The 24815-nt window shown below is 45.3% G+C and overlaps 1 protein-coding gene across 3 annotated transcripts in view; it reads left to right on the top strand.

Annotated features, from left to right (window-relative positions):
• The window catches only part of LOC125625366 (opioid-binding protein/cell adhesion molecule homolog), a 743521-nt gene that overhangs the window by 180572 nt on the left and 538134 nt on the right, over positions 1-24815 (top strand). The window contains exon 1 of one of the 3 annotated variants that reach the window (XM_048827332.2): positions 7061-7094. The exons of the other annotated variants lie outside the window; for them this stretch is intronic. The gene's annotated coding sequence lies outside the window, so the exon portion shown is untranslated. Of the gene's footprint in view, positions 1-7060; positions 7095-24815 lie in introns of those variants that run through there. 3 annotated transcript variants of the gene reach the window in all.

Below are 24815 nucleotides of genomic sequence, written 5' to 3'. Positions count from 1 at the left end.
ACACTAGTGTGCGGCGCACCACTTATCCTTGTGGACTCTGCTACCGCTCACTGAAAGTTCCCTGGTGTGTGTTGACATACTGCCATTTCAAAGCAGAGTAGCTCAAAAGTGCACTAGAGAGCTTCTCGTGTGCAGGAGGAGGGTCCACATGGACAGTTACTGCATGGCATGCAGCCTGGATAACACTCTCACACACCTGAATTTTCTGAGGCATGGGTCCATCCCCACTGGGAGGAGCCATATCCCTACGGGTCTGTGTGTGGGAATGCCCAGACACACATCCACTTACCCAGCCAGCTCAGTAACTCTTTTACTGTATATAATATAGTATAATATATAAGGTGGATAGAAAGCTGGCTAGATTGTCGGGCTCAATGGGTAGTGATCAATGGCTGCATGTCTAGTTGGCAGCCGGTATCAAGTGGAGTGCCCCAAGGGTCGGTCCTGGGGCCGGTTTTGTTCAATATCTTCATAAATGATCTGGAGGATGGTGTGGATTGCACCCTCAGCAAGTTTTCTGATGGCACTAAACTGGGAGGATAGCTGGAGGGTAGGGATAGGATACAGAGGGACATAGACAAATTGGAGGATTGGGCCAAAAGAAATCTGATGAGTGTGTTCAACAAGGACAAGTGCAGAGTCCTGCACTTAGGACGGAAGAATCCCATGCACCGCTACAGACTAGGGACCAAATGGCTAGGCAGCAGTTCTGCAGAAAAGGACCTAGGGGTTACAGTGGACGAGAAGCTGGATATGAGCCAGCAGTGTGCCCTTGTTGCCAAGAAGGCCAATGGCATTTTGGGATGTATAAGTAGGGGCATTGCCAGCAGATCGAGGGACGTGATCGTTCCCCTCTATTCGACACTGGTGAGGCCTCATCTGGAGTACTGTGTCCAGTTTTGGGCCCCACACTACAAGAAGGATGTGGAAAAATTGGAAAAAGTCCAGCGGAGGGCAACAAAAATGATTAGGGGACTGGAGCACATGAGTTATGAGGAGAGGCTGAGGGAACTGGGGATGTTTAGTCTACGGAAGAGAAGAATGAGGGGGGATTTGATAGCTGCTTTCAACTACCTGAAAGGGGGTTCCAAAGAGGATGGCTCTAGACTGTTCTCAGTGGTAGCAGATGACAGAACAAGGAGTAATGGTCTCAAGTTGCAGTGGGGGAGATTTAGGTTGGATATTAGGAAAAACTTTTTCACTAGGAGGGTGGTGAAACACTGGAATGTGTTACCTAGGGAGGTGGTGGAATCTCCTTCCTTAGAAGTTTTTAAGGTCAGGCTTGACAAAGTGCTGGCTGGGATGATTTAATTGGGGGTGGGTCCTGCTTTGAGCAGGGGGTTGGACTAGATGACCTCCTGAGGTCCCTTCCAACCCTGATACTCTATGATTCTATGATTCAATACAGTACTATTGATAGTCTAGTAGAAGGAACCAATGACATCTTCCATGACATCAGGTCAGTCTTCTGTGGCAATGTGTGATTAGTCACTACGTGCCAAGTTAAGAGAAAATTGTGGTGGAATATGAACTAGTTTTCCAGTCACTCAATCCGGTGCACAATACAGCTGAATCACTCGCAATTATTTCTTTAAAATGTGCCCTATATATATAGTATATATAATATAATGTAAAAATACAAAATAATGAAGCAGGAAATAGATCCATTGTCAGCTTGCCGGCATGTTTCAAGAGGGGAATGTCAAAGCCACAGTCACAGAATGTGAAGGGGAATAGCAGCTGATTTCCACTGCTCTTTCTAGGAAAGCTACTGATTTGGGGGAGCTGATCATAGAGGTAGGCAAAATTTTTCATACAAAACGTGTGTGTGTGTGTGTGTGTGAAATGTTTTGTGAATTTGTCAGTTTAGCCAAATTCTTTCGAATAAAAACGAAAAAACAAATCTCAAAATCCAAACCGTTTCATTTTGATGCAACATTTTTCAGATGCAACATTTCAAAATAGCTTTGTTTCAAAATTGCCTTGAATTTTATTTTATTTTTTAAATCAAACATTTGAAAATGCTCAAAACTGACCCAAAACATTTCACATATCCCCAAATTATTATTTATTATTATTATTTGATTTTCTGAAAAATTTGAAAAATAAAATGTTGGTTTGACCCAAAACAGTTTTTGTTGTTTGTGTTTTTTTGGAATCACCAGTGACCTGGAAAATCCATTATTCACACAACTCTAGCTGGGAGATGATATATTGTGGAAATCCATGTGAAACCTTCTTGCCCGGCCTTAAAGCAAGGCATTGGGTCTGAGTCTAGGAGTTGTGGGCACCCAAAACCTCAGCTAAAATCACTGGGAGCAACCAGCGCTTCGCACCTCTGAAAATCAGGCCTACCAAATCTCCAAAGGGCTGTTCCCGGTATGACTGGCTGCAGCATCTTGTGTCTCTGGCTACCACCATGACCTTCCTGTGTTGTTTCAAGACACCAGGGTGTGTTTGTAGTTGGAGTCATTATAATGTTGTCCTTATTCTAGCCTCTTGAGATCGCACACCCGCTTATTCGTAAGAGCAGAAATAATCATTCTGAAACATTTTTTTTTCTTTGGTATTTTAAAATCTTGCTTTCTAATGTCCTTATTTCACTTACATATTGTAATTTAATAGGATTTTCTGAATCCCTCTGGGGCTCCTGAGTAAGCTGAGAACATGAGGGGGGTTGTAGAATCATAGAATCATAGAATATCAGGGTTGGAAGGGACCCCAGAAGGTCATCTAGTCCAACCCCCTGCTCAAAGCAGGACCAATTCCCAGTTAAATCATCCCAGCCAGGGCTTTGTCAAGCCTGACCTTAAAAACCTCTAAGGAAGGAGATTCTACCACCTCCCTAGGTAACGCATTCCAGTGTTTCACCACCCTCTTAGTGAAAAAGTTTTTCCTAATATCCAATCTAAACCTCCCCCACTGCAACTTGAGACCATTACTCCTCGTTCTGTCATCTGCTACCATTGAGAACAGTCTAGAGCCATCCTCTTTGGAACCCCCTTTCAGGTAGTTGAAAGCAGCTATCAAATCCCCCCTCATTCTTCTCTTCCGCAGGCTAAACAATCCCAGTTCCCTCAGCCTCTCCTCATAACTCATGTGTTCCAGTCCCCTAATCATTTTTGTTGCCCTTCGCTGGACTCTCTCCAATTTATCCACATCCTTCTTGAAGTGTGGGGCCCAAAACTGGACACAGTACTCCAGATGAGGCCTCACCAATGTCGAATAGAGGGGAACGATCACGTCCCTCGATCTGCTCGCTATGCCCCTACTTATACATCCCAAAATGCCATTGGCCTTCTTGGCAACAAGGGCACACTGCTGACTCATATCCAGCTTCTCGTCCACTGTCACCCCTAGGTCCTTTTCCGCAGAACTGCTGCCTAGCCATTCGGTCCCTAGTCTGTAGCTGTGCATTGGGTTCTTCCGTCCTAAGTGCAGGACCCTGCACTTATCCTTATTGAACCTCATCAGATTTCTTTTGGCCCAATCCTCCAATTTGTCTAGGTCCCTCTGTATCCTAGCCCTGCCCTCCAGCGTATCTACCACTCCTCCCAGTTTAGTATCATCCGCAAATTTGCTGAGAGTGCAATCCACACCATCCTCCAGATCATTTATGAAGATATTGAACAAAACCGGCCCCAGGACCGACCCCTGGGGCACTCCACTTGATACCGGCTGCCAACTAGACATGGAGCCATTGATCACTACCCGTTGAGCCCGACAATCTAGCCAGCTTTCTACCCACCTTATAGTGCATTCATCCAGCCCATACTTCCTTAACTTGCTGACAAGAATACTGTGGGAGACCGTGTCAAAAGCTTTGCTAAAGTCAAGAAACAATACATCCACTGCTTTCCCTTCATCCACAGAACCAGTAATCTCATCATAAAAGGCGATTAGATTAGTCAGGCATGACCTTCCCTTGGTGAATCCATGCTGACTGTTCCTGATCACTTTCCTCTCATGCAAGTGCTTCAGGATTGATTCTTTGAGGACCTGCTCCATGATTTTTCCAGGGACTGAAGTGAGGCTGACTGGCCTGTAGTTCCCAGGATCCTCCTTCTTCCCTTTTTTAAAGATTGGCACTACATTAGCCTTTTTCCAGTCATCCGGGACTTCCCCGGTTCGCCACGAGTTTTCAAAGATAATGGCCAATGGCTCTGCAATCACAGCCGCCAATTCCTTCAGCACATGTATTTTATGTTAACCTGCTTCTTTGAGGGTGTGGTGGGAAAGGGCTCCTCTCTGAAGTTGACTAGGTTCTCTGCACAGTAGTGGGACAGCTGTGATGTTTTAGAGCTTTTGGTGTGTACGTGTTGAGATCAGGTGTGTATGGAAGTTGAGATCAGGTCTGTGTGGATAGACCCAGGGACTTGTCCAGATCAGATGTCTGAGACTACAGTATGGGGAGGGTTCAGATTACATCAAGATATCTAATGTCCCTGAATCTCGAGTGTACAGAGTATGGATAGAGAGGTGAGCTTAGATGGGTATGGAGAGAGCATATTTGTGCAGAGCACTCCGATGTGCCTGAGGACGTCCCATGATTACTGCACATGGAGAAATTGGTGGCCTTCAGAGCATGACTCATCTTCATGGTTGTTCATGGGATTTGTGCTTGGCTAGAGGAGTTGGAGAACCTGACTCTCACTGTGTTTTTTTTTAGTGGAAACCTGAGGCTTGGGTTACCTGGAGCCAATGGGACATGCACAGAGCTTTGCATACCACAGCAAGGCTTCCCGTCTAATTAACTGGTTTGAATTGTCCTGTATCCAGGCTGTGTGGTTTAGAGTTGCTTGAATGCTAATGGATTTAGCCTTTCAGTTCTGTGACAGTATAAATGGTCTTAAGTGCCTGCGGTGAGTGGAAGCAATGGGTGATATGAATCCACGGGTTGCTGTAAGAATAGTCGAGGGGGGCCGAACTACTGGTGCTTGCTTGTTAATACTTCTTTGTTCCCACTGATTCACTCAGCTCCTCCAAAAATGAGAGCTAGGGCAGCTGACATATCCATATTCTTTCCAAATGCTCTCTCTTAGCTGTGTCATGAACATCTCCTGCATGATACAATCCCAGCAGATGCACTAGCCCCGAAGTTGCCAGCTGGTTACTATAGAGGGACTACAGCCGAGGAGCCAGGCTGGATTGGGCAGTATGAGCCCTATGTGCCGATGCAGTACTGAGGGACCACACAGAGCCCCGCAATCTGGCCCAGGACGGTCGTGCTGGCAATGGAGAATTGGAACATTGCTACGTTTAGCTTTAGTCAAAGTGCACCCTGGATGCTGTACCAGCTACAGAGGCACTATATCCTAATTAACTTTAAATGCCTCACTCATAAAGCTGTCAGCGCCAGGTTCTAATGTCTGTACTTTTAATGATGCATTTGATTAGAAGGTAATTTTATTCACTTGACACAGCAGGGCCTATTTGGAGAAGGCAGAGGTTTAGGTTGTGTATTTTTTCCACCCTTTTGCTGATTTTTGTTGCTGTTGTACTTACCGATCTAATCCCACAAGGCAGCGTGGCCTGTCTTTCTCCTGAACTTCCTGCACAGGGCGGGCTGAATGTAAGCAAGTGGCTCCATTTTGTTGCCATTTCATAGCTTGAATGAGAAGGCATAAAGGATGGTGGTTTATGTCATGTGTTGTGACCAGGGCAGTTCACTCCCACTGGATGTTATAGAGAGGCACCACAGCTGGCTTCATAAACAAGTGCTCAGCAATTTTATATGAGCAAAAACGTTTCTTTGCTGAAAAATGGTGTGGGGGGGAAGGGAGGGTTTCATTGACAGGAAACATTTTCATGGGAAAATGTGTTTGATTTTTTTCCCCACGGGAAATTTCAAGATGAAACAAAATAAATATTTTGTTGAGCTTTGAATGGAAAGTTTTGGTTTGCTTCAATTTTCAAAAATGTTCCACGTTTCAAAAACTGAAAGACAATGAGAATTATAGGTTTCAGAGTAACAGCCGTGTTAGTCTGTATTTGCAAAAAGAAAAGGAGGACTTGTGGCACCTTAGAGACTAACCAATTTATTTGAGCATGAGCTTTCGTGAGCTACAGCTCACTTCATCGGATGGGACATCAAGATTTGCCAAGTACATCCAGACCTACCTAGTGACTGCATTTGGGGCACCTGTACAGTTGTTCAGCACCATGAAGTGCAGCTGTTGAAAGAAAAGTGGCAGTAGAAATCAACATGGTGGTGCTCCATTCCCCTCAATGACTTCCAGATCAGATTTGCTCAGAGGATGATTTACCTAACTGCTAAATCTACAAGATCTTTCTATGTCCTTTCCAGCCAGAGAGATTCTGCAGTTGGAACATGGCTGACAATTTTTGTTGGCCCGACATGAACCTGTATGTAGAATTCAGCTCACTCTTCCCAAGCTGCATTTTAGGGCGAAGTTTTCAAAAGCACTCAGTAGAGGCCTAATTCTGTTGCTTCTGAAGTCAGAGGTAAAACTTCTGATGACTTCAGCGGGAGCAGGATTGAACATCTTCCCCGTAATGTGCACTCTGCTTTAGAATTGTTCTTGTTCCCATGAACCACAGAGAGCAACTCCTATGCAAGGAGGCTGCAGAGGCTGAATGGTGATGGGTAAAGGAAATAGCACTAACCAGGAAATGGAGTTCCCAGTTTGGCACTGAAAATTGATCGGAGTGGGAATGAAAGAGCAAAACACAACATTTGGAAACATTTGCAGGCTTTTGATCCAAAACACCAGCTTTCTGAGTAAAAACAAGATCACACAAGATCTGGCCCTTCCCCCCCCCCAAGCATATTTTTGCTAAAGGAACCCTGATAAATAGATCTGGTTGACATAATATTTTTGAAATTGTATTGAAATTTTATTTAAAAAACCCACTTTTCAGCCATCTCTCCTGCATATTTGTAGATTCATCCCCAAATGTGAAAACTTTATGAATTTCTGAGTGGTCTGAATTTCTCAGAGAGTATTCTGAGCAGTCTGTATCTCTCATCCAAACTTTGTGGCTCTTGGCTTTTCTTAGAAGTCAGAAATCGGAGCAGTCTGAGATCCTGCAGGAACTTTGCCTACAGAAACCTCTCCGAGAACTTTGCCTAAGTAAGTAATGGGGGAACTAAATGTCCATCACTGGATCCTAAAAGGGAGAGCTGAACTCACTGAGCCAGTGAAGAAAGCCTGCTGGTGGGAGACCGGGGAGGAGGGTTTGAAGTGGAGTTAATGGAACAGAGATATATCCAGACTGTCAACCGAGGAAAGAGAAGGGAATGTATTGTGCCTAATCCTCGTGGGATTAATTTTGAATATCAGACGCTTGATCTCAAGCCGTTTCTTAGGCAGCTGATCATGTTTCTGTAAAAGCTGTGTTTGAAAAGCACTGTTGTGATGCCTTAAAACAGAGGAAAGCCAAGCAAATGACCTTATATTGCTTTGCATTATGTCATGCTCTATGATATTCTTTTGCGCTACTTGCAGATAGTTTGACACATTGAGGCAGACAGCCCCTTATTATTAAATCTGTTTCCAAATGCATTCAGATTGCCCTTCACATCCGCCCCTGGTTATGAGTGGTGGCGGATTGTGGCTATGAATCACAGGCCCCTCTAAACACACACTGTAGTCCCCTTCCTCCCTCCTGCCTCTTAACAAAGATTGTCATCAGTTTAGGAATCAATAAATTGAGGGTTGCTGCCTTATCCGCATCCCATGTGCTCAAATTGGGAAGCATGGGTTGTCTTCTTCTGTGGAATTGCATTAATCTTTCAGGCCGCGCCCTCTGTAATTCAGCACGAGCAAGGAAACTGAGCCTACTAATCTGATTCTGCAATTGACGATATTATGCAACCATGTACCCATTAAGGTATGAAATCATAAGCTCTCACAAGAGCTAAGCAGAGTCAGACCCGATCAATTTCTTGGATGGGAAACCTCCTATGAAATCACAGATGCTGGAAGGAAGTGGTGTTAGTGATTCCTTGCTCTAAGTCAGTACTGAATCACAGATGCCATATGGTGCTAAGGGGTTGCTGTGTTGCCTTTCAGATGACACATAAAAGCAAAGTCTTGACTACTTACACTAAAGATCTCATGATTCTTTGTGCAGGTGCATGGTGTGAACCCCATTGTCCAATTTGTGTTCTGTCTGCATAGTTTCATCCTTGTAACTTCAATTGGACCTGGGATATGTTCATCATTTCCTGTATTAAATGGTTATATAGTGTTTTTGTGAACCATTAACTAGCTGCTGCATTTCACTCAGAGGTGGCTGCACCAGAGTGATGGGCAAGGTGCCTGTGCTGTGTATATATAGGATGGGATTTTCCAAATTACTCAACACTGATTTTACTCTGCTCCCACTGGAGCCAGCTGGGAGTTTTACAATCAGCTTAATTGGGAGCAGAGTCAGGCCAACACTGAGAACTGTTGGAAATCCCACTTTACAATCAGATATTAAATGTACAAAACACTTTGGGATATGTTTTGATGGAAGGTGCTAGAGAAATGCCAAATCATTATCATAATCACCCTGTTACTAAGAAGGTAGGGACTGCCATCCCAGATCAGACCCCTGGTCCTTCTAGTTCACTCTGGCCATGGCTAATGCCTCATGATTCAGAGCCTGGAATGTGCAAAGCCTCCGAAGAGAACAGCCGAAGAGAAATGTGTTCCCATCCCCAAGAAACTGGTTGGATCATGAGGGCTTAGAGGCTGATCCAAAGCCCATTCAAGTCAGTGGAAAGACTCCCATTACTTCTAGTAGACATTGGATCAGGCTCTTTGTGGCGGCTAGATTTTTATCCTACAGCAGGTAGTTTAACTGCAGATGTTCATGTTATTCACATGCACGTCTAATCCTTTCTTGAAACCTTCTAAGCTCTGACACACTAATAGCTCGTGGCAAAGAATTCCACAAGTGGTTTATGAATTATGAGGGGGTGAGCTTTTATTTTTTAATTGGTGGCGTTTCAATGCCATTGAATAGTCATTTGTCCTTGTACTATGGGAAGGATGCATAAAAGGAAAGAGCTAACCTCTGGTGTCCAGTTTTTATTTTTTATACTTCTATCATTTCATCTCTTATTTGTTTCTTCTCTTACTTATTCAGTCTTAATCTTTTTAATCTCACTATAAAAGTCTTTTCATGTCTCTAATTATTATTTTTTGCCCTCCTCTGTATCTAGCCCGTTTCTGACCACTGCAGAACATGGCATTCAATGCGAGGGTGTACCATTGATTTATATAATGGCATCATAATATTTTCAGTTTATTGTTCTCGGTCCCTCTCTTAATGTATCTTGCTCACCATTGTGCACTCAGTAGATGTTTTCATTGAGCTCTCCACAATGACGCCGAGCTGTTTTTTCTTGAGTGGTTGCAATTAAGTTTGAACTCATCAACGTGTGTGACTAGTTGAAATTGTTTCTTTCAATGTGCATTACTTGTACCTATCAGCGCTGAATTTCATCTGCCTTCGTGGTGCCCAGCCTGCCACCTGCTTGAGATTATTCTGACTTCCTCATCCTCTTTTTACGTCTTGACTAATATAAGTAGCATTGGATCAGCCACAAATATTAATGCTTCAATATTGACGCCATTGTTTCCACATCATTAATAACACCAACCCTAGCTCAGACCTTTGGGTCACCCAACCATTAGTTTACGTTCTTTTTGTTTTAAAGGCCATTGTTGTCTGCTCTTTGTCTCTCAGCCCATTACTAATCTACGATTGTTAGCCCATGGCTACCTCGTTACTTTAGAGGCAGTTGGTCTAGTAGATTAGGCCATAGACCTGGCACTCAGGAGAGCTGAGTTCTGTTACTGGCTTTGAAGCCCTGGGCAAGTCACTTCTCCTCTCTCAACCTTTGCCTGTTTTGTCTCCAGGTCCAAGATGGTGCCTCGCTGTGTTTGTACCCTGTCTAGAATAATGGAGCTCTGATCTCAACTGGCAGCCTCTTTGTGCTACTGTGATATTAATAATTATTATTAAACTGAGGAACTTGATCAAAGACACGCAGAAAGTCCAAATGCCGCCGATTTGCCTTTCGTCACTATTTTGTTGATTTCCTCAAAGAATTCTGATAGATTAGAGAGGCATGATTTATTTTTAAAAAAGCCGTGCTGGTGTCCATATCATGTTCATCTTGGGCTTTTACCCAGTTTACCGGATAATGAAGTAAAGCTACTGAGGCTCACCTCTATGTTTGTACCCTACGTTAGTAGCTGATTTTAGTGACAGATTAAATGTTTTTGGTAGCAACTCAGGGGACTCAAGCAATGTATTTGAACTGGATATTTCTCTGGGCAATAACTGGATGAAAAAAAGGGTCTCATTGCTGGCTTATGAGGTTACAAATCACATGTTGGCTAACCCCCAATGGGGACTTTTTCGCAGTTGAAACAGGTGCAAGTTTCTAACTGTGTTGTTACCCCAAGTGGAGAATGTGATCTGACTCGTCCAAGCCAATTTTAATGGCCATGATATTGCTTCAGTGTCGTTCGTGATTGGCGTACGGTTTTGCGGGGCACCCTGCAAATATCCAAAATGGGGACTTATATTACAGTACTGGGCAGCACTATAAGATAGACTATCCCTCCCTTTCCTAAGATTGTGACTGAGCCAGCTGCTTCCACTGAGAAGTCTCCTAAGAAGCAGCGATATCCAAACCCTGGAGTCTGGATCTGAATTTCCCCCCTAAGGAATAGGGCTAGGAGCCAGCTGCACACTTTGAATCAGGAACTGAACGCCCCCAAAGTTTGGGCCCATTTCTGCTATGAAGTGAGGGACTCCTGTGGACATCAAAGTTTGTAGGAGCTTGAGGGGAAATGAATGTGAATTAATGAAAGGCGTGAATGTAGAGGAGATTAGTTAAACCACATTAAAGCTCTCGTTCAGAATATAGAGGAACCTTACTTCAGTTGGTCTTAATTCACATGAACTAAGTAAACCAAATGAAGGCCATTTCAATTCTGAAGAAGAGTGTCCACCCAGGGGCTTAATACATCTTAATAGATCCATTTTAATAATTAATTTGGATTAACCTTCTTGAGTGTCCCCATGTAGACAAGCTGTAGTGCTGCCCTGGAGAGGCCTGGCATTTTTCCTCAGAGAGGAGGCTGAGAGGGGTGGTTGTTAAGAAATATCGGTCTTTAACTTCAACCCTGGAAATGTGACTTCATTTGGAGTGCCCAGGCTGGTTCAGAAACCAGAGCTTTCACTTTAATATGATTCCCCTCTGGCTGCCTGGGTGCTGCATGCTCCAGCGCGGTGCTGAGGCAGGAACTGGCATATTTTAAAGCAATGGATTTAAATCGGCTCAGTATCCTTAGTGACATCATTATTTATCCTGCAGACTTGGTCTCATTCTGGGGCGCTCTGCAGGACCCAGCTTCCTGCCATCAACCCTCCTCAGTCTCCCCAAGAGGGGGAAGCAGGACCCATCCTAAGAACTCCTGGTCATGACTAGGGCTGGGCAGGAAACAGTTTTCCCATCAGGTGAGAAATTTTGAGATTTTGAAAAAATTTCTTGTCCTGAATCAGGACGAACATTTCAAATCTCAGATTTTTTTTTTTTAATTTTTTTTTTGTAAACTTAAAAAAAAAATGATTTGCTCTTCCTTCTCTATTTTTAAACTTTTTTTTTCCAGTGTAAATTAAGCTAAATTTCAAAACTCAAAGCTGTTCTGAGACGAGAAACCCAAACTTTTCATTTTGAAAATGTCAGCAGTTTTGAAACTTATTTCAGTCTTTGGGGTTTTTTTTAATCTGGAAATTTGTCAAAATCGACCCATTCCCATGAGCAATTTTGACAAATTGGCATTTTTTCTTGGAAAAAACTTTGTGTTGTAAAATTCCCAACCAGCTCTAGTCAAGGCACATCAGCAGCATGCAGTGAGCCTAATAGGTACTGCATATTGCAGTGACTCCCACTGGCTTCAATAGATTTTGGATCAAGCCCTGATTATCTTCCACCAAGCCTATGGGGTTGTCTTTGCCACCTTTCACACCTTAGCTTTCGGCTCAGTACCACTGCTTCTCTTGTTTGGGTCATTTGTTTACCACACAAGAGCATATTAGTTCAAAGCCATTTCTATCAGACTCAAGAACCCAGAAGCAACAGTGTCAACAACATGGCAGCATTAAAAAGCTCAAAAGGGGTAGAGTTGATGGGTGTCACTCTCTGAAAGCTCTTTGTCAGCATCCATCTTAGGCCACAGACCTACAGAGGGCTGTGCTTTGTCATAATGGCTGAATAGGATTCTCCAGCTAAAACAAAGAAGGAACAAAAACCCGTGTGTTGACATTGGAAATCTTATCACAATCTTTTGCAGCAGGAAATGTCACACAACTTTTGGCAACTTTACAAACTGGCCATTGTGTCATTTGGAGAATATGTGAATAATCATTGTTTTGCAGCAGAGGTTCTCAAACTGGAGGGCGTCCCCCTGTGGGGGGCCACAGAATGTATTCTGGGTGCATGAGAGAAGTTTTATGGGGGAAATAACTTACTGCACACATATTACCTACAGCAATGAATAACTAGCAATGAATAACTTCACACAACGCACAGTCAATCTGTGGAACTCCTTGCCAGAGGATGTTGTGAAGGTCAAGACTATAACAGGATTCATAAAAGAACTAGATAAGTTCACAGAGGATAGGTCCATCAATGGCTATTAGCCAGGATGGGCAGGGTTGGTGTCCCTAGCCTCTGTTTGCCAGAAGCTGGGAATGAGTGACAGGGAATGGATCAGTTGATGATGACCTGTTCATCCCCTCTGGGGCACCTGGCATTGGCCACTGTCAGAAGACAGGATTCTGAGATAGATGGACTTTTGGTCTGACCCAGTCTGGCTGTTCTTATGTTCTTATCTTCTTAGCAAAGTTGATTCCTCCAGACATATCAGGTCCTCAGATGGCGCTGTGTGTTTGACTCTCGATGGAGCTGTGCATTTTGATGGATTTCTGTTAAGCTTGCAAAGCATTATACAAATCCATTTGCTACGATGCAGTGTGCACATTTAATTGTAAGCATCGACCACAATTGTAGCTTTGCGTTTGCGCTTATTACAATGGATTGTTGGTCTGTTTGAATCAATGCCTTGCTGATTTAATATTTAGTGAAAGTTTGTGTGCGTGTGTTTTTATCAGTATAGGTACTTGGGTGGCAGGAGGGGGCACGTAAACTACTACAGACACAAAGAAGGGGGGCACGATCAAACAACCACTGGTTTAGAGGCGTTTGTTAGCGGTATGTGCAATGGTCACATCAAAACCTGATGATCAGGTTCATTTGGCTTCGGGTTTGCTTTGAACCAAAGGTTCCATAAACCCTATTTAATGAGCATGGGAGAGATGGAAATGCAGCCCACAGGGTTGGGATCCAGATTCTCCCCAAGTTCAAGGGATGTTGGGGAGGGCATACCTGCAGAAACAAGCTCCGGTTTCAAGCAAACTTGAGCCCAGTGTAGAATAAAATGGGGGGGGATTTGTGGTTTAGTGTCAAAATTGTGCAATGTGAGTGGGTTTCCTCAAGGTTTATATGTAAGTCTAGGTGAAGTTTTGTTGTTTTGACTGAATGTTGCCTTCATTTTTTGTATTCCGTTACTCCCGAGGGCATTCTGCGCCCCAAAATTAAAAATACTGCAAATTTTCTTTGTGAAATAAATGTGGAGACTCCAGCATGGCATTGGGGAGCACAGGCCACTGGCTGCACAGAGGTGGGAGATCACTGTGCAGCTGCCCCCTACCCACCACTCTCGGGACATGGACTTAGCGGTGAGGCTGTACCCAACCCTGACACAGTGCAAGGGTGCTCAGAAACACCCCAGGGCCCTGCCTCTCCATACCAGGTGCACCAGGTGTGGGCAGGCAGGCTCATCAATGCAGGATCCAAGTGTGAAGGGGCTTAGTGTGGGGGGATCCAGGTGTGGGTTGAGAGGGCTCTGTGTGGGGCAATCTGGATGTGGGCAGCTCACTGGGGGATCTGGGTGCGGGGAGATCTGGATGCAAATGGGACTTGTTGGGAGGTTCTGGGTGCAATGGGACTCTGCGGGGGGGGGGGTACCGGTGAAGGTGGTTGGGGCTCAGCAGGGGGGTCTGGGGTGGGGATCGGGGTATGGGTGGCTTGTTGGGGTGGTCCAGGTGCAGGTTTCCTTGTGCCTTCCCTTTGCTTCCCCGTCAGAAAGTCATTTTTCTGTGGGGAAACAAAGAAATCTGTGGAGGACATAAATTCGGTGCATGTGCAGTGGCGCAGAATTCCCGCAGGAGTAATTCCGTCAACTCAGAGCAAGTGAGAGTGTGCAGTGCTATGGACCAAAGCCAACGGAAATGTCTGTCTGAATCCAAAAGAAAAAGCACCAAGTTATTGGCTCGATAATGTTTACACGGACAGCAGGGAAGGATAATTCTTTCCACTGCAAGAATTACCAGGTGAAATTCTATGGCCTGGGTTATGCAGAAGGTCAGAGTAGGTGACAATGGAGCTCCCTTCTAGCTTTAAATATTTTCAAGTTTCAAGCTGCTCTGCAAATGTGGTGAACCCATCTTTTTTTCTTTTCTTTTTGTGGTTGGCCAAAACCGTTTACCCTGGAGAGGAAAATCATTTGCTAAATTGACATTTACAAAAACAGAATTACAGCTCTTCCACTTCACCTTTTTTGAGGAGGAACCAGACATCAAGTTAATTAACTTCACTTTGTCATCAGCACCTTCAGTGCAACTCTACCCTTTAAAATGGGCTGGAGGATCACAGGGATGATGGATCAGGAGAGACCCCCAAAGAGATCTCTTGAGGTAGATGAATGAAACAAGGAAGATTTACAGGCATATCTGCAGAGTCAGGATGGTAAATTCGCTGGGTTAAGTGTAATTCAGTTGAATCCTACCTGGACAGTGCAAATCAAAAGTTAATTACTGGGAGGGTTTTACTTGTATTTTTATTACTGTATTTACATTTTATGGAACCATTTGGGCCCATTAAAGTTTTGAAAGTCAGCTTAGTTTATGTAGAGGTTCCCAGAACCTGGGAAGGAAGAGGGCTTCATTGCAAGGGAGGTGATGTGAGCTAGGGGAGAAAAGCATGTTTGGTTGGAAACAGAACTTCGGCGGGTCTCTGACATGGATACGCAAAGTAATAATGGAAAAATTGAGCAAACCTCTTTTCATCTTGCGGACTAGTGGTAACTGGGCTCAGCATGTTATGTCCCCTAGAGATGGACCATTTGTATCTGTAATGCTCATGTCCAGCGAATCACCTTCACCTCTGGGATTATCCAGAGAAAAAGGGACTTGGCTAATTTGTTATGGAATCAGTGGTGACAGCTTGAAAAATGGATAACCAAGAGCAAAGAAGCCCTTTCCGGGGAGCTGGTGTAATAGTCACTCCAGGACATCATTGTCTCCAGCCAATCCTGTCCACAGTGACCTCTCAGCGGGGTGCACACATTGCATGGTGCCTGCAAACTACCTAATGTTTCCCCCCTGCTCCTGCTGCTATTCAGCTTCTGTGGAGCCCAACTAAATTGCCTCCATGACAGACAGAGCCGAGGGAGTCAAGACCCGGGAACTGGGCAGCCTTGTCGCTTGGACTGATGTCCCCATGATACCTCTCACTTATCGAAGTTGCTGGCTCCAGCCCAGATCAGGCAGCAGCTGCAAAGTTATCAAAAATTGAACCTTACACGCCCCATTTCAGTGTTCTTTTGTTTGGGCAGAGATCTCACAAACTGATTACCCCCGTCTCCTTCCCACTTGCTCCCGTTCCAAAGCTACTGGCCTGGAAAACTAGAGCTGGGTACTGTAGATTGACTAAATTGTCTCCAGCTTGATAATGTTGGTGGCTTTCCCAGACGAAGCTGGCCTGGCTTTCCACTCAGACTTTAATAGCCGTCTCAGTGCTGTTTGGCTATATGACAGCCCCATCAATCTGAATGACCAGGCATGACAAAGGTTACCGTGCTACTATTCTGCTTTTATGTGAGTTCCTTGGTGCTGTGGGGATGAGAGCGAGAGTGAGTGTGTGTGGGGGAGTTGTTATTTTAGTGAGAGCCTCAGGTGCCTTAATAAGCTGACAATAGAAACATCATTTTTTTCTTCAGCAAACAAAACTTGCTCTTCATAACTGGATCCAATGGTCCCCTGTGGGTTTGAAAGACACAAAACAAAACTTATATTGATTCTGCCAGAGAATTGCAGTTATGTTTCCTCTGTAAACGTTCCCGCAGCAGCACATACACCTGCGATTCCCATACTCCTCTCACTCCCCCCCGCCCCGCGCTAATAAGACAATGCCCCTTCCATGCAGCAGGACTGCGAGGAGGAATTAAAGCCTGCCCAGCACTTTGTGAAGCAAAGAGGGAAGCTGCTGCAGAGCTGCCAAGTGTTACCCTAGTTATTTAAGGGCGGAGGTTTGGAATCCAGGAGCACAGAGACGGTCTTCCTTGGAGGATGTCACTTTGCCACAGAGTGGGAAGGAGGATGAGCAAACGCTCACGTTTCACAGACCTGACGGCTGCGTGCAAGGAGATTCGGGCACGCAAGGGATGTTGTGCCATCTCTTTGAGCTGGGCAGTAATGCCATCGCCTTGTTTGTGCCATTGTCGCTTCCGGGTGCGGGGGATGGCATTGTACCCTGGGTAGATACCCATGGGAAATGGAGGCCTGTTTGTACTGCTCACGAGACGCTGCACTGGGTAGTGTCTGTGCGAAAAGGGGGAGCCCTCCTGGGTTTAGAACGCAGGTCCCATTTCCGGTCATTCCACCCCTCAGCCTGCCCCCCAGCTCCATTGCCTCTTCCCGCAGCGACAGACCGTCGCATCTGCTGCCTGATGGGCAGGCGCTAGCGTGGGTCCTATGAGCGTGGGGATGACCAATGTCAATCAGTTCAGGGGACAAACGTCTGGCTTGCACTAATGCCAGGGAGGCCAAAACCCAAGCATAAAGGGGGATTTGCTAGCTAGGACTCTCCATTGGGAATGTATCGCAGTGTCGGGCATGCTGGATGGTTCGGAAAGCTGGGCATAAGGTCAGGGTGCTTATCATTATGTGCGTGTGTATTGTAGGCCCATGACCTTCCAGCAACTCCCTCCTCCTCTGAGAGCCTCTGTCCCCCGTCCGCCACCTCCTCCTCCGGCCTTTGGGATCTGCATCGGCAGCTTCCTCCTCCTTAGCATGGTTTTGTTGAGTGTCCCCGTGCACAGTGCTGCATGCAACGAGGAACCAAACCTGTGCCTCTGTCCAGGTCTCTAGGCAGGGAGGGAAGCAACAGGCCAAACTGGCAGGAGCCCCGCTGAGCTTGTCTCATTTCAAAGCTGCTCTCAGTACACCTCCCACACGCTGAGTTGGGGGCTTAGTAGTTACAGACTGAAATCCTATCAGAGCTGGCTTACTCCTTTACCCTTTCCGAGGTGGATAATTGAGTGCTGTGGGGTGAGTCTTTCAGACGAGACCTTGCAAAGCAAGGGCATGTCTACCCTGCGTTAGACAGACTCTGTGACATTTTTCATAATGGTAGATTTGCCCTGTTCTTCTTGGACAACATTTTCTCCCCTTCATCCTTTCGCTCTCGTGCGGCTCTCTGTGGGCTGGTGGGTTGCCTCTAACACCGTGGCTGATTCTGCGTGACTCTATGTATTAGAATTGAGCAAATAATTCATGCTGAGCAATTTATTCATTGAATTCATCATGTTTCAGGTTGGGGAAAGTCCATAGCCAGGGTTGCTGTTTCCTTAAAAGTATTCCTTATTGGAAATGACTCGAGGAAGATATATGCATATTGCAAACTTTTTAACTATCAGGGTTAAGGGCAAACCATTCTTAATTCACTTTGCAAGGTGTATTGGCTAATTTGGATTGGCAGTACAAGTCACATGGCATTATTTCTGTTCCCCTGACTGGACAAGTGTGCAAGCTTTCCCAGTGCAAAATGCTACACTGCCAGTGTAAAATGTGGTATTCCCAAGCACTCCCACCCATGGCTCTGAAATGGGCTTCCCGAGCACAAGCAGGGATTGTTCCTACCATTGTAGACTCTTAGCCCAGAAGGGAGCATGAATGGGAGGGGTAGCAAATTCATTTAAAATCTCAACCCAAGGGGCTGTTGGCTCATCTCGAGCATCTGAAGTGCTTTAGGATCTGTGGGTGAGAGGAACTAAATCCATATCTAAGTGCTGAGACACTCTGCGTGGACGTAGATTCCTTTATCTGATCCCCTCCCCCCCCCCCAAACTCCCCTCCATAAGGAATGCAGGGAAATTGGAGCTCTTATTATTCTTTGAAGTGGCTTCCCAGCTGCTCCTTTTCTTCCTGTCATCTCACAGCCCATATTTGATTAATGACTGACTGTCCATTCCCCCTCTTCTGCCTTCCTTGCTTGCTTGTAGGTTTTCAGATTTAAAAAAAAAAATTTACACCCACAAATTGCTGATCTAAATGTTCAAAAATAAATTATGTTGAATAATGGATGAAGACAGCTGCATAATTTATGATGCCACAGGCCGAGTCAAAGCCATGTGTGCGCTTCCTCCAGCCTTGACTCTGCCCCCTTGCCGTGACATGGCCTTTCTTCAGACAGAGCCACGGCATTGGTACCATGCAGGTTTCATGGACCTTGACTTTCAGGAATGAGGGTTGCTCAGTTCCCTGATACCATTTGAATCTCGCAGAGACTGAAAACAGCGGCTTAATGTTACCAAGTTGTACATATTTCACTACGAGGGTGGTGAAGCACTGGAATGGGTTACCTAGGGAGGTGGTGGAATCTTCATCCTTAGAGGGTTTTAAGGCCTGGCTTGACAAAGCCCTGGCTAGGATGATTTAGTTGGTGTTGGTCCTGCTTTGAGCAGGGGGTTGGACTAGATGACCTCCTGAGGTCTCTTCCAATCCTAATCTTCTATGATTTTATGTAGGGTATTTTGGATATTCTAGGTCCTTGCACTTAACCACCAGGCCCTACACTCCTTCCTGGGAGCCCAGGGGTCCTGTTTCTCCAAGGGTTCTGCTAGCTGCCATGTAATTCCCCTCCCAGCACCAAACATAGAATCTATGTTTCCTTTTTCTAGATCTAGATGGGAATGGCCTGTTCCTGCTGCTGCTACATGTAGGGCCTCCATAGCTTGGGCCTGTAGGTGGCGGGGGGATAGGCCTGTGTCCCTACTTTCTTCACTAATGATGAACACACTCACTGTTTCTCACCATCTCATTCTGATTGTATTTTATTGAACATCCTGTTTCAGCTCGTGCCCTCTGGCCCTACCGACTCACCCTCCCTCCCTCATTTAATATGTAAAACCCTCCCTAAGATCCTTTAAGAAGCACGTCGGCTTCTTCAGTCTCTGCTCAGAGACGCCCTTTCGTGCTGGTGTGTTTCCTGCCCAGCTGGGGAACATCACTGCAGGGAGACAATTCAAGAGCACAAACTGCCATCTGGTAAGTCCTGACTGACGTACAACCGAAGAGGCAAGTGGCTTGTGCTCAACTCAGAAAAGCCGGTCCCGGCCTGCCAGGTCAGAGATAATGAGGTTTAATTGGCCAACCTGTGACATTCGCCTCTCTCTGCTGGAGGCGGGTGGACAGTTTGGTGGGGGATTGAGGCTTTTCGTCCTCTAATAATAATCTGTTGGAGTTCTGGAGCACCACGAGAACACTGTCTCCCAGAAATGGGACCAGAACCTGTAATCCTGACTTCAGTTCCTTTTCTAACCACTAAATTCACCTTCAGCTCTTTCTCCTCCTCTCAGCTACAGCTCCCCCTTCTCCCTTTCCCTGATAAAATAGGGGCCTCTCTATTTTCCGTCACCCATTCCCTGTCTGAAGCACCACCACACCAACCCCAGCCATTGGTTTACAGAGGTGTCTAGGGTGAAGTCCTTTGTAGCTCCCCACCCCACTCCCTGTGTATTGTTTATGTATAAGCAGACACACATCCACCCTTCTAGCACAGTGGGGTCCTGCTTTATGACCAGACCCTCTTCGCACTACCACAGTACAAATAATTATTAACAGCAAAGCTAGGTTCAGATGTGGCTTTTGAAAATAGAGCACACGCTGTGTTCACACTTGCTCTGTATGCCCAGCACAAGGTCCTAGTGGGATCCAATTAGGTCTGGGAAGAGACTCTGCTGAGATGGTGCTGAAACTGGAATCAGTCAGGGAGCCCAGCTTCATTGGCTGGCTTTGCAGAGTCCTGTAAGGCGAATGTTACGAATTATACCTAATTGGTCACGCACACAAACTGCTGCAAATTATACCTGCTAGGTCATGCACAAGAACTGCTGCGAATTATACCTGATAGGTCACGCACAGGAACTGCTACGAATTATACCCGATAGGTCACGCACAGTTCAAGTCTAGGCTGAGGCACACGAACAAAGTCCACAATTGCAGAGTTCCCAAAGATACTAAGTTTATTACGCTCGAGCGTGGTGCCCCCCTGCTAATCAGGGGGGGGACCCCGAATGCAGGTTATACAGAGATTATATACCTTTTAGCAAAGCATGTTGCCCTCGTGCATCAGAAACCTTAGCCAATAGACAAACCCTTCCCTTATCTACCACCTATCCCTGCTAAGTGCATCCCCCATGCTAAACCATTACTTCAACTACACAACATGATCCTAAAGCAATGCACCAGTAGCCTTTCTTATCAGGATGGGAGGCTCGCATCAAGGCCAGGGAGTTAGGAACAGACAAAGAACAGAAACCGGGAGTCAAGACAGGCTGGAAACAAGGGGGGGGGGGTTTTCACAGGAATGCAGTATCTAAGGAACACTCCTCCTGGTGCATGATGTGTTTGCTTTTAGACAATGGTGGGCCCCAAACCAAAATGAAGTCACATATGCACATATGCTAACTTTTCCTTAACAAGAACACAGTGATCCAGGAGGCTGGTGATTCTACCTGAGCACATCTGGTAGGTGCCTGCATTTATTTGGACTAGGAGACTCTGACATCTATCCTAGCTGTTGCCATGAATTTCCGAGCAGCTGTCGTGCTTAGCACAATGACAACAAGCAGCCCCTGGATATATCTCAATATTTAACCACTGGAAGGCGCTTGAGCAGTGCAAAGTATTATTAGAATCATGACCCCCTCCTTTTAGTATTTAATATCATGCAAAAAGTAGGACTGGAGGGTCACAAGTACATACTCTGTTTCTCTGTCTTTTCCCTGCTGCTCCGGGGTCATGCTTCACCACCAAGCATCATGTAGCATGCATGGCATAGTGCATTCATTGGAAGGGGATCTAGAGGGAGGGTTTAACCAGCAATAATCACATAAAGACCAAATCCAGTACCCAGAAAGTCCAGAGCTTTCTCTTTTGTTCAGTCTCCTATCTCTCTCTCTCTCTCTCTCTCTCTCTGTCTATCTACCCATCCACCCTCTCTTCCTCTTGAAGTATTCTCTTTCTTTATCTTTGTCTCTATTGATCTAACTTGTCTCTGTTCATTGATACAACCTGTCTGATGTCTTAGGCTTTTTTCCAGTGCCTATTACCGTCCTATCTAAGTGCTGAATTTTGACTCTTTTCATATTGGGATGCAACCTGGATAACAATGTTACTTCTCATGAAACCCACCAAGTCATGTTATAAACCAGGTACTTGTACACAGGGATCCCTTTTCATATCAAAGATCTGGTTGACTCTGCAATGAAAGCGGGGAGAGGGAGGAAGAAGAAAATGAGAGAGAGAGAAGGAAAGAAAAGAGGATGGATATACAGAGAGAGTGAGAGAGAGCATTTTTCTCCATCCCAGTTTATTAGCCTATCCATTTGCCTTCATTTTTTTCCTGATGTCCTGTCCATCAGCCGCTAAAACCTAATTCTGTAAGAAATAAATAGAACTTGAGTAAATTAAGTGAAAAGGCTTCAGAGAACCCAATTACTCTCTGTCCCCTGGATGCTTGGGAATGGAGTTCATTTCCTGATAATGAACAAAACAGTGAGTGACAGCTTGGCAAAATGAGCCGTGTCTCGGCACTGGCTTCATCTACCAGACAAATACAGGAACTGGTAGTATTTATGAATAGATGTGTATGTATGTACGCATGTGTGTATATATAGAAGCTTTCCCTTGGGAGATCCACGCTTTTTCCAATTCATCTTGGCACATGCTAAGCTCTGGTAAGGTCCCTGAGAGAAATCATGTTTATTATGAAAGCCATTTGTTGCTAAAAATTGGAGCAGCAGCTCATTTAAACGTGGCAAAAATCACAGAGCATAAAGTTGCCTGAGAAACTCCCCTGGTTTCATTTGCTCAGAGCAATTCCAGGTAGCAGTTTTCCAGGCGTGATCTGGGTGTAGGATTTTGGAAAATGTTGAGCAAAAATGGTTTTTAACCTGGGGGGTTTGTGGGCCCCACAAGAATGACTAAAGGGAGACAGGGAAAGGAATGTAAAAGACTGAGTGGCTGGAGAAAATCTGGTGCTTAAGAGCTTGGAATTCAGGAGACCTAGGTTCAATCCTTGCTCCTGTCCCGGGCTCTTTGTGTGAGGATGGGCAAATTTCATTCCCATTCTGTTCCCCATTGGTAAAAGTGGATAATAGTTAATTTCTCCTATTCTTTGTACCCAGTTTGGGGCAGGGACTATCTGTTACTCTGTGCGTGCACGGGACCTCACACAGTGGGGCCCTGATTTCAGGTGCTCGTGTCATATAATGAATGCTAATAAGCATAGGGGAGGAAAGTTCACCCTCTGTCATGATACAAGTGGAGAACCCAGTGGTACTAAAAGAGCCATTGCATTTCAAACGGCATGCATCCGATGAAGCGGGCTGTCGCTCACGAAAGCTTATGCTCAAATAAATTTGTTAGTTTCTATGGTGCCACAAGTACTCCTTTTCTTATTGCATTCCAAACTAATTCAAGGTTATTCTCCCCTGCTCCCTCCCCCACATAATTACCCCGTGGAACTCATTTCCCTCAGCAAGTTTGCAGATGACACTAATCTGGGAGGAGTGGTAGATACGCTGGAGGGTAGGGATAGGATACAGAGGGACCTAGACCTGGAGGATTGGGCCAAAAGAAATCTGATGAGGTTCAACAAGGACAAGTGCAGAATCCTGCACTTAGGACAGAAGAATCCCATGCACCACTACAGATTAGGGACCGAATGGCTAGGCAGCAGTTCTGCAGAAAAGAACCTAGGGGTTACAGTGGACGAGAAGCTGCATATGAGTCAACAGTGTGCCCTTGTAGCCAAGAAGGCCAATGGCATTTTGGGATGTATAAGTAGGGGCATTGCCAGCAGATCGAGGGACGTGATCGTTCCCCTCTATTCGACATTAGTGAGGCCTCATCTGGAGTACTGTGTCCAGTTTTGGTCCCCACACTACAAGAAGGATGTGGAAAAATTGGAAAGAGTCCAGCGGAGGGCAACAAAAATGATTAGGGGTCTGGAACACATGACTTATGAGGAGAGGCTGAGGGAACTGGGATTGTTTAGTCTGCAGAAGAGAAGAATGAGGGGGGATTTGATAGCTGCTTTCAACTACCTGAAAGGGGGTTCCAAAGAGGATGGATCTAGACTGTTCTCAATGGTAGCAGATGACAGAACGAGGAGTAATGGTCTCAAGTTGCAGTGGGGGAGATTTAGGTTGGATATTAGGAAAAACTTTTTCACTAGGCGGGTGGTGAAACACTGGAATGTGTTACCTAGGGAGGTGGTGGAATCTCCTTCCTTAGAAGTTTTTAAGGTCAGGCTTGACAAAGCCCTGGCTGGGATGCTTTAATTGGGAATCGGTCCTGCTTTGAGCAGGGGGTTGGACTAGATGACCTCCTGAGGTCCCTTCCAACGCTGATATTCTATGATTCTATGATTCCACTAGATATTACTGAAGCAACAAGTTTTAATGGAGTTGAAATAAAACATTAGGTCTGTGTATATCTAGATTAATAGGTTCTGAGGCAAGAAGAAACTATTAGTTCATTTACTCTGTTATCCCCAGTACAACACAGACCATAGAATTGCACCCAGTTACTCCTGTATGGGGCTTGTTGAGAATACTGTGGATATCAGCTATGTTTACACTAGCTTACATAAAGATGCATAAGCTTACCACGTGGGTATATTATTAAGAAATGTTCTAATACGGGCTCTCTTGAACCTTCCTCTGGAGTATCAGGTACCAGCCACGGTCAGAGACAGGATACTGAGTTAGATGGACCAGTGGTTTGAGAAGTTCCTAGAGTATGCTCCTATTCCCTTGTGCATGTCCATTTGAAATAGGAATGGAAATCCATGCGTGTGGAAGGTCTTGGCCAACTGAGTTTGTTTGCAGACGTCCTCATGGTGTGTAGCATAATAACCACAAGAGAGAAGGAACCTGCAAATCTTGGTTATATATGATATCCAGCCAGTGAAAGGCAGCTGCTGCCATACAGTGTGTTACTTCCCGATAATCAATAACAGGAAGGAGGAATTGTTGGGCAACCTGTTTCTTATTACGGGCACTTAGCCCTCAGAATGACAAAGAGCATCAAGTTTTGTACCAACTGCAGACAGCACGTGTTCAACATGACCCTCGGATGTCAGAAAGGGATCCTGCCAAATTCCCAGATGGTCCTCACAGTTAACCTCACTCTGAAGCCACGGGACTGTGGGAAGCAAAATGGGCAATCTTATCAGCAAGGATGAGGATCCAAACACAGACATGTGGCTTGGGTACAGAATGAATTACCTGTTTTTAACCCTTTCCCCACCCTCCAAGAGCCACTGAGGCTGGATGAATCTTTCAGTCAAGGGCAGGGAGAGGCCAGTAGACATATGCAATAAAGTGGATAAATATCACCCAGAGAGGAGAAAGGCTGTGTGCTCTCAGTGCAAA

This window comes from Caretta caretta, chromosome 22, assembly GCF_965140235.1.
Source record: "Caretta caretta isolate rCarCar2 chromosome 22, rCarCar1.hap1, whole genome shotgun sequence".
NCBI classification, from domain to species: domain Eukaryota; kingdom Metazoa; phylum Chordata; order Testudines; family Cheloniidae; genus Caretta; species Caretta caretta.
This window is presented reverse-complemented; position numbering and strand designations above follow the sequence as displayed.